This window comes from Pezoporus flaviventris, unplaced genomic scaffold (assembly GCF_033815535.1).
Source record: "Pezoporus flaviventris isolate CSIRO_AGI_PZ_B2104156 unplaced genomic scaffold, CSIRO_AGI_Pfla_v1 ptg000131l, whole genome shotgun sequence".
In the NCBI taxonomy this organism is placed as follows: Eukaryota; Metazoa; Chordata; class Aves; order Psittaciformes; family Psittacidae; genus Pezoporus; species Pezoporus flaviventris.
The window spans coordinates 1142083-1151402 of NW_026892679.1; the positions used below are offsets into that span (position 1 = coordinate 1142083).

The 9320-nt window shown below is 46.8% G+C and overlaps 1 long non-coding RNA gene across 1 annotated transcript; it reads left to right on the plus strand.

Moving 5' to 3' along the window:
• The first annotated feature begins 478 nt into the window (after positions 1–478).
• On the plus strand, positions 479–8647 carry LOC133282631 (uncharacterized). Its single transcript, XR_009747679.1, has 3 exons — positions 479–870; positions 6823–8394; positions 8473–8647. It is a non-coding gene; the product is annotated as an uncharacterized LOC133282631 (long non-coding RNA).
• Positions 8648–9320: the final 673 nt, after the last annotated feature.

Genomic DNA, 9320 nt, shown 5'->3' on the forward strand with positions numbered 1-9320 from the left:
GGTTTTGTCTTTTTTAATAGACCTATTTAATGAAACTTCAAAATGATAAATGTAGCAATAGCAATAAGACCACTCATACAAGAATAAGGATCATTGTGAGTTTAAGATATTTTTCATGACTGTATTTTAGTTTTTACTGTCTGAATAGTTCCTGACATTTTGTGATAACTGTACTCACATATTAAAAATGGGATCTGTGGCCTAAGCTTTCATTTCAGCTTTCGTTTTTTAAACTTGTAATTCCTCAAATTATCTATAAATATTTTTACTTTAAGACAAGATATGAATAAAGGTGGGGACCAGGACTGTAGTCATGTCTGACTAGCTGCCGAGAAGGCACAGACATGGGATTTGACGTTTTGGACTGCTCTGTGTAAAATATCGTATGTATTCAGTTTTAGAGATCTAGGTCTCGGGTAAATCTCGAGTAGATTGGTTTGAGTTGGAAGGGATCTTAAAGCTCATCCAGTTCCACCTTCCACTAGACCATATTGCTCAAAGCCAGGCCTTGAAGATTCTCCAGCTTTCTTGAGTATTATTAGAAGAGGCTTCTAAACGCTCTACTGCTGCTGTTGCATGTTGTGTAGGGTTGCGAAATCAGCTAGGTGAACAGTTAGCTTCTTAGAGGGTCCACGGATAAGGAAATCGTGTGTCCCAGTAGTCGAAAGGTGGAAGAAAACAACTAAATGAGATTACATTCATTGTTAATTAAGATTAAATTACCTTTAGTAATACTTTCCATTACCATTCATTCTATAATTTGGCAAACTTTAGTAGTCTAGTAACTTATTTTAATAATGCCTGACAGTGTGTTTACTCCAGGCAACAATATGACTTCTTACTGACTGCGTTTGAGAGAGTTGTTTGTCAGTGTTGTGGTTTAAACCCAGTCAGGCAACTTGTTCACTCACTCCCAGTGAGTGGTGCCAGGCTGACAACAATCGAGGGCTGCCCCCACCCCCCCCCGGGCTCTCCCCTTCCCTGCTCCCGGAGGAACTGGGAGGAGGATCGAAAGGGTGCAACTCCTACAGGTTGAGACAAGAACAGTCCAGCAACCAATGTACAACACAAATCACCACCGCTACCACCAACGACAACACTGATAAGAGAAAATAACAAGGGAAGAGAATACGATACCACCGGCCAAGAAACAAGTCCCACCCGGAAGCCCGTGTCCTTCCAGGTAACTCCCAGTTACCCCCCACCCTGAGCATGACATGCTGTGGTATGGAATACCTCCCTGGCTAGCCTGGGTCAGGTGCCCCATCTCTGCTTTCTTACGGCTTCCCCTCCTCCCTGGCAGAGCATGAGCCTCACAAAGTCCTTGGTCAGGGTAAACATCACTTAGCAACAACCGAAAACATCGGTATCACCAGCACTGTTCCCAGGCTGGAAGTCAAAACACAGCACTGCACCAGCTACCACGAAGGAGAAACATGACTGCTACTGCTGAACCCAGGACATTATCCACCCCTTATTCCATACCATTCACGTCATGCTCAGATCCCACATTTTCAATGCACCATCACTCTCCCGCATATATACATTCATATACATACAGACCAAGAGGAAAAGATCATTTTCTTACTGCATGGACCAATCCATATAATGCTGCCGAGTCCATTCGGTCCATGATGTCAGGTTCCATCTCTTGTAACAATCTTTCAGGGCAGGAAAGGCTGTCTGCAGTATTGGATCGTTGCCTGCTGCTGCTGGTCGTTCCTTTACTGTGGAACTCATCTGGTTCTATCAAAGTTCATTCTCTGTTGGCATGATGGTTGGAGGGAAGTCAGGGCCAGTCGCTGGTGACCTGAAGACATCTAGTTGATGAGCTATAAAAGCATTACACAGCAGGCAACCGCATACAATTGAGTTCACTGGCTGTTTTCCCCTAAAATCAAACACCCTTGAGGTATACATTGGACTTCCCCATCTTCCTGCATTACCCACCAAGTATATCCAGGTCCCTGAGCAAAAGCAATCCCACGAGTGGGTTTGCCTTTACCTGAAGCAGGAATAACCCAGACTGTCTTCCCCAGCAAATTCTTCATATGCACCATGGGAACTTTGTCCCCCTCTACAATATGTAAAAGTTCTGACTGGGCTGGGCCAGCCCTGTTGGCAGATCCTCTGGTGTTGACCAACCAGGTGGCCTTTGGTAAGTGTGTATCCCAATGCTTGAAAGTTCCCCCACCCATTGCTCTCAGTGTAGTTTTTAACAGCCCATTGTACCGTTCAATTTTCCCAGAGGCTGGTGCGTGGTAGGGGATGTGATATACCCACTCAATGCCATGCTCTTTGGCCCAAATATCTGTAAGGTTATTCCGGAAATGAGTCCCATTGTCTGACTCAATTCTCTCTGGGGTGCCGTGTCGCCACAAAAATCTGTTTCTCAAGGCCCAGGATAGTGTTCCGGGCAGTGGCATGGGGCACAGCGTATGTTTCCAGCCACCAGCTGCCTTCTATCTCTGATGCTTTCCCACAATACGGCACGACCCATCAGTGAACAAGGCATACTGCTTTTCACTTTCTGACAGTTTATTATATGGTGGGGCCACTTCAGCACGCATCACCTCCTCCTCTGGTGACATTCCTAAATCTTTGCCCTCTGGCCAGTCCATGATGACTTCTAGAATGCCTGGACGACTGAGATTTCCTATTCGAGTTCATTGTGTAATTAGTGCAGCCCATTTACTCCATGTAGCATCAGTTGCATGATGTGTAGAGGAGACCCTGCCTTTGAACATCCAGCCCAGCACGGGCAACCGGGGTGCCAGGAGGAGCTGTGCTTCAGTGCCAATCACTTCCGAAGCAGCTCGAACCCCTTCATAGGCTGCCAGTATCTCTTTCTCAGTTGGGGTATAGCTGGCCTCAGATCCATCGTATCCCCGACTCCAAAAGCTGAGGGGTCGACCTCGAGTCTCTCCTGGAACTTTCTGCCAGAGGCTCCAGGTAGGACTGTTCTCCCCAGCTGCAGTATACAGTACATTTTTTACATCTGGTCCGGTCCGGACTGGTCCAAGGGCTACTGCATGAACTATCTCGCGTTTAATTTGCTCAAAGGTTTGTTGCTGCTCAGGGCCCCATTTAAAATCATTCTTCTTCCGGGTCACATGATAGAGAGGGCTTACAATCGAACTGTAATTTGGGATGTGCATTCTCCAGAACCCCACAGCACCCAAGAAAGCTTGCGTTTCTTTCTTATTAGTTGGTGGAGACGTTGTTATCTTGTTGATCACATCTGTGGGGATCTGTCTACATCCATCTTGCCATTTTATTCCCAAAAATTGAATCTCCTGTGCAGGTCCCTTGACCTTACTCCGTTTTATGGCAAAACCGGCTTTCAGCAGAATTTGGATTATTTTCCTCCCTTTCTGAAAGACTTCTTCCGCTGTATCGCCCCACACAATAATGTCATCAATGTATTGCAGGTGTTCTGGAGCTTGCCCCTGTTCCAGTGCAGTCTGGATCAGTCCATGGCAAATGGTAGGGCTGTGTTTCCACCCCTGGGGCAGTCGGTTCCAAGTGAACTGGACACCCCTCCAAGTAAAAGCAAACTGGCCTGCACTCTGCTGCCAAAGGAATGGAGAAAAATGCATTGGCAATATCAATCGTGGCATACCACTTGGCTGCCTTTGACTCTAGTTCATACTGAAGTTCTAGCATGTCCGGTACGGCAGCACTCAATGGTGGTGTGACTTCATTCAGGCCACGATAGTCTACTGTTAGTCTCCATTCTCCATTAGACTTTCACACTGGCCATATGGGGCTATTAAAGGGTGAGCGGGTCCTGCTGATCACCCCCTGACTCTCCAGTCTACGGATCAACTGATGGATGGGAATCAGGGAGTCTCGGTTGGTGCGATATTGCCGTCGGCGCACTGTTGTGGTCACAATTGGCACTTGTTGTTCCTCAACTTTCAGCAACCCCACAGCAGAGGGATCTTCTGAGAGACCAGGCAAGGTGGACAGCTGCTCAATTTCCTCAGTCTCCAAAGCAGCAATACCAAAAGCCCATTGGTACCCTTTTGGGTCTTTGAAGTACCCTCTCTTGAGGTAGTCTATGCCGAGGATGCATGGAGCCTCTGGACCAGTCACAATAGGGTGCTTTTGCCACTCCCTCCCAGTCAGGCTGATTTCAGCCTCCAGCACAGTCAACTCTTGGGATCCTCCTGTCACTCCAGAAATACAGATGGGTTCCACCCCTTGACAGCTTGATGGCATCAGGGTACACTGTGCACCGGTATCTACTAGGGCCTTATACTTCTGTGGGACTGATGTGCCAGGCCATCTGATCCACACAGTCCAGTAAATCCGATTGTCCCCTACCTCCACCTGGCTGGAGGCAGGGCCCCTCTAGTGGTCATCACAGTGTTGGACACTTAAGTCGTGGTGAAAGGGATTATTCTTTGTTATCACAGGAGCTGGAGTAAAATCAGCTCTTCTACTCCATCTGGGAAACTGCTTACCAGAGACTGAAGCCGTAGCTCTCAGGGGACGATCAGTCTTCGCCCTTGCTCCCCTCTTCAGTTCACTCACCCATTCCTCCAAAGCTGAAGTAGGTTTTCCATCCCACTTTGTCATGTCTTCTCTGTGATCCAGCAGGTAAAACCGTAGGGTACCCCGTGGCATATACCTCCTGTATCTCCTCTCTGGAACAATAGGACGCCTTTTGTTAATAGCTGAGACCTGTGTTGGTACACGTGAGGAGCTGGATAAATCAGATAGATCGTCCCTCAATTGTTTGAGGTCCTGGGACAGTTTTTCCACAGCTGAGATGATGGAAGGGGTGAGGTTGTCTTCGAACTCTCGGAGTTTATGAACCATTTCATCCACTGTTAGTGGTACTATGTCATTCCAGGTTACTGTTGCCAATGAATATGATACGGCATATGATGACGGTGCATTCCGTGTAAGTTTTCGCCACATGGGTCGTGTACATTCAACTTCATCTGGATCTATAGGTGTATCCCCGTTATTCGGCTTGATGTGATAGATCATCTCTACGATGGCCGATTCCCTCAGAGACTGGATGCCTTTGTCTATAGTAGTCCACTTGGCCGAACGACTCATAACATCGTCCTTGTATGGAAACCTTTCTTTCACAGCTGCCAAGAGCCGCCTCCAAAGGCTGAGGGACTTTTTCTCTCTTGCAATTGCTTTGTCAATTCCCCCTTCTCTAGCAAGTGATCCCAGCTGCTTGGCTTCTGTCCCTTCTAGTTCGTGACCCTCGGCCCCATTGTCCCAGCATAGGAGTAACCAGGTGATGATGTGCTCCCCTGGTTGACGGGTAAAATCTTTTCGCACTTTTGATCTCACACTTTTGAGATCAGACAAAATGGTTGTGGGTAGAACACAGCCTGTACGTGTGCCAACATGCTGATCCCCATCGGAATCAGCAGGCAGGTCCCAAGGATACCCAAAGCCCATTCAAAACCTTCAGAACTCTCAGTTGATGCTGCTGTACTCGTCACTGGGGCTGGTGTAGCTGCTGTGCTTGCCGGCTCTCCCACCGCCAGCTTCTCTTTTCCTGAGTCCAGCTCTTCCTCCTCTGCCTTGCTGGGAAATGCTGCGTGGTCTCCTGCATCCTCCTGGGGCTCGGCGGCCGGCTCCCGGGAAACGCTCTCGGCCGTCGCAGGGCTGGGCTCTGCCGCGGGGCTCGGCTCCTCCGCGGGGCTCGGCTCCTCCGCCGCCTTCTCCCGCTGCTCTACAGCCGCCTCCTTCCCCTCCTCGACCGCCCCGACCTCCTCCACCGGCAGCCGTCCCCTCGCGGCCTCCGGCCCCGCTCCCTCCGCCGCTTGGTGCCCAGGGCCGCTCTTCCGGGCCGCTTCAGCAGCCGCCGGCTCCCGGAGCCGCTCCCCCTCTGCTCCTCGCGGCCTCACGAAGACGGAGGCGAGGACGAGGGCCAGGCCGGTGAAGAGCAGCCGGACGGCCAGGTATAAGTCCACGGCCACGTCCGTCCCGCCCTGCTGCTGGAGCCCGCCCGTGTTACAAGTCATTGCCATAAAGCACAGTGAGACAAGAACCTTAGCCCAAGCCCCACACTTGAGAAACACTAACACAGCAAATACCGGCTCTAAGTAAGGTACTGCATTCTGAAACTGTGAGATCAAGAGGAACAACTCTGAGAGCCAATAAATCAGCATTGTGACGAATGACTATTAATCCGGTCAGATCTGTCGTTATCTCAACCCCTCGTGCCCCATGTTGGGCACCAAAAAGAACTGTCGTGGTTTAAACCCAGTCAGGTAATTCGTTCGCTCACTCTCAGTGAGTGGTGCCGGGCTGACAACAATCGAGGCCCCCCCCCTCCACCGGGGCTCTCCCCTTCCCCGCTCCCGGAGGAACAGGGAGGAGGATCGAAAGAGTGCAACTCCTACAGGTTGAGACAAGAACAGTCCAGCAACCAATGTACAACACAAATCACCACCGCTACTACCAACAACAACAATGATAAGAGAAAATAACAAGGGAAGAGAATACGATACCACCGGCCAAGAAACAAGTCCCACCCGGAAGCCCGTGTCCTTCCAGGTAACTCCCAGTTACCCCCCACCTCGGCCATGACGTGCTGTGGTATGGAATACCTCCCTGGCTAGCCTGGGTCAGGCGCCCCGTCTCTGCTTCCTCCTGGCTTCCCCTCCTCCCTGGCAGAGCATGAGCCTCACAAAGTCCTTGGTCAGGGTAAACATCACTTAGCAATAACCGAAAACATCGGCTTCACCAACACTGTTCTCAGGCTGGAAATCAAAACACAGCACTACACCAGCTACCACAAAGGAGAAACATGACTGCTACTGCTGAACCCAGGACAGTCAGCAGTAGCTTTTTGTTGCTCTAAAAACTCGTATGATCAGAATGAGCTAAGATGACAATAAAACACACTGAAAGGCATGTAACTCTTGTCATTTTTGTTTGAAAAAACTTGTTTCATGAACCCAGATTAACCTGCATTTAGAAAAAAAATTTATTAGGTATTAACTTTGTATGATTTCACATATACCTGTGTATCTAAATCAGCACTAGAAGTAATCATCCAAAACTGGTCTCTAATTTGGAGCCAGGAAAATAGATTTCTGCAATTTAGGCCAAATAAATACTCCTGGCTGTAAACCAGGCAGCTTCAAAGCTGTACAGAGCTGTATGATGGTGACCATACTGCACACGCATAGAAGGCTTAAACTGCAGGGGACCTGGGGAGAGACAGAATCTCTTTCTGTGACTTTAAATATGGATACTGCTCCAAACATAGTATCAAAGCAACTCATTTCTGGATTTCAAAGGTGCCATTCCGAGATGAGGGAAATTTCTAAGGAGTCTTTGGGTTTGACTCTGGGGTGTATACATGTTCAAAATATGCAAAGAATCATCTGTTAACTAACTGTATTAAGCGATTATATTCTAGTTGTTAATATTTATGGGGCTTTGTTATAAAAATGTTTATATGGTATTTCACACATTTCTAATTCATCCAAGGATGTTCTAGTTACCAGATTAATTCTTAATAATCTGATATGTTTAGCTGTAACTAGGAACACCAGTGAAACAACCCAAGGAAATTTTTAGTTCTAAGAATTATGCAAACTAGTGAAATTGTATTGCAAAAGCCTTTCCTGTTCAGAGCATTTTATCACTGAAGTTCATGCAAACAGGCCTCTTCCTATTTGTTGCTTGCTGTTCATACTTGAAAGTTATTTCTTATACAGGTCTTCATTTTGTCCTAGATGCAGGTTATTGACGGATACTTTCTAGTTTGGGATGGTTTTTATTTTCCTCGTTATATGACATTTATGGGATGTTCATGATGTGCTAGCTGCATGGTTGCTCAACAGTGCTACTTTAGCAGCAAAGTAAATAACACAATTCTCAGTAGCTGCTGGCAATACAAGTTCAGCAGCCCTAAATTGTACCTAAGAGTTAAAAAGTGAGTGTAGGCAGATGTGTTATCTATGATGGAGCTGCTCAACACTTGCCTTTTGTCAGAGTAGCTGCAAACAGGATCTTTAAACTGTGACAAACTTCTGTTGTTTCAGAATGACTGCTTTAGGCAGGTGTTCGCCTCAGGATGAGTTCTTTATTTTTCAAAATACTGTCTTTGAGGAGACTGATACCTCAGCTTACACTAAGAGATGAGGAAAATACTGTTTTCCCATGTTAGAAGCCATTTTGCTTTCATTTCTTTCCGTTTCTCAAGCAAAAGAGACATAAGAAACCAAGAAAACTGTGACATTTGACCATGGTATAAATGCTGTGAGAAAGAAGGGGAAAGTATAGCTTCAGGCAAACATACTTAGTAAAGCTTCCTCCTTAAGGAAGTCATCCTGCTTAAACAGGCTGAACTGTGTCATTTTCAAAGAGTAATGAATAAGTTCAGGTATGGCTCTGTCAGAAGAGGTGTGTCCTGGGTTCAGCAGTAGCAGTCATTTTTCTCCTTAGTAGCTGGTACAGTGCTGCTGTTTAAATCATGACAAGGTGTTAGGGAAAATAACCTTTTCTTGCACTCTGTCTTTGCTCTGAGACCTAGACTGAGAATTTAAATGTTTACTGGCAGATGATTTAGGTGCTAAAGTAGCCTGAAATAGCAGATGCACAGTTGCAGGATTTGACATAAATTGACATAGTAGATTACAGCCATCAAGTGTGGCTGAGGAGATTCTAGCTGAAGTACAGGAGCTTACAAGTCTGTACACCTCATCCTGTGTAGAGGATGGAAGTTGCATGGGGAGTGAATGGAATAGTGATTAAATAAAATATAATGTCTGCTATAGTTGTGTCTACTACTATAGAAAAATACTTCCATGTTGGCACTTCATCCTTTTATCTAAACATCATGGATGGTGGCTCTAGCATTTGGCAGACTGCCCGTCTGTAGATATTGCACACCTTGCATGAAAGGTGAGGGTGGTACAGGCTGTGGCTTTAAAGTGTAGGTAAGAGGAGGCATCCTGTCTGTTTTTCTTTGCTAATAAGAGAACAGTGATAATACAGGATTATAGAAGAGCATTTTTCAGTAGGACAGTGTACCCTGGATCAAGATTATGCAACTTGAAAAATGTCAAGTGTTCTCCTTTCTAAGTTGCACATGCAGAAAGAAGAGGTACAGACTTGTCTTTGGCACATGATGGGTGCAGTCTGCAGAATTTTACGCTTGTGATTGCAACTCATAGAGACCTGAGCCATCTTCTGAATTGACAGAATGGCTGGCAAGGAGTTCATCTGCAAACCCTTCCTGTCAGCTGTCAGCTGACCTGAGCTGTTGCGCTCAGCTCTATTGCTGTTGCTTCATTAAAGCTGTACCATGCTAAAATTTACCAAAATGG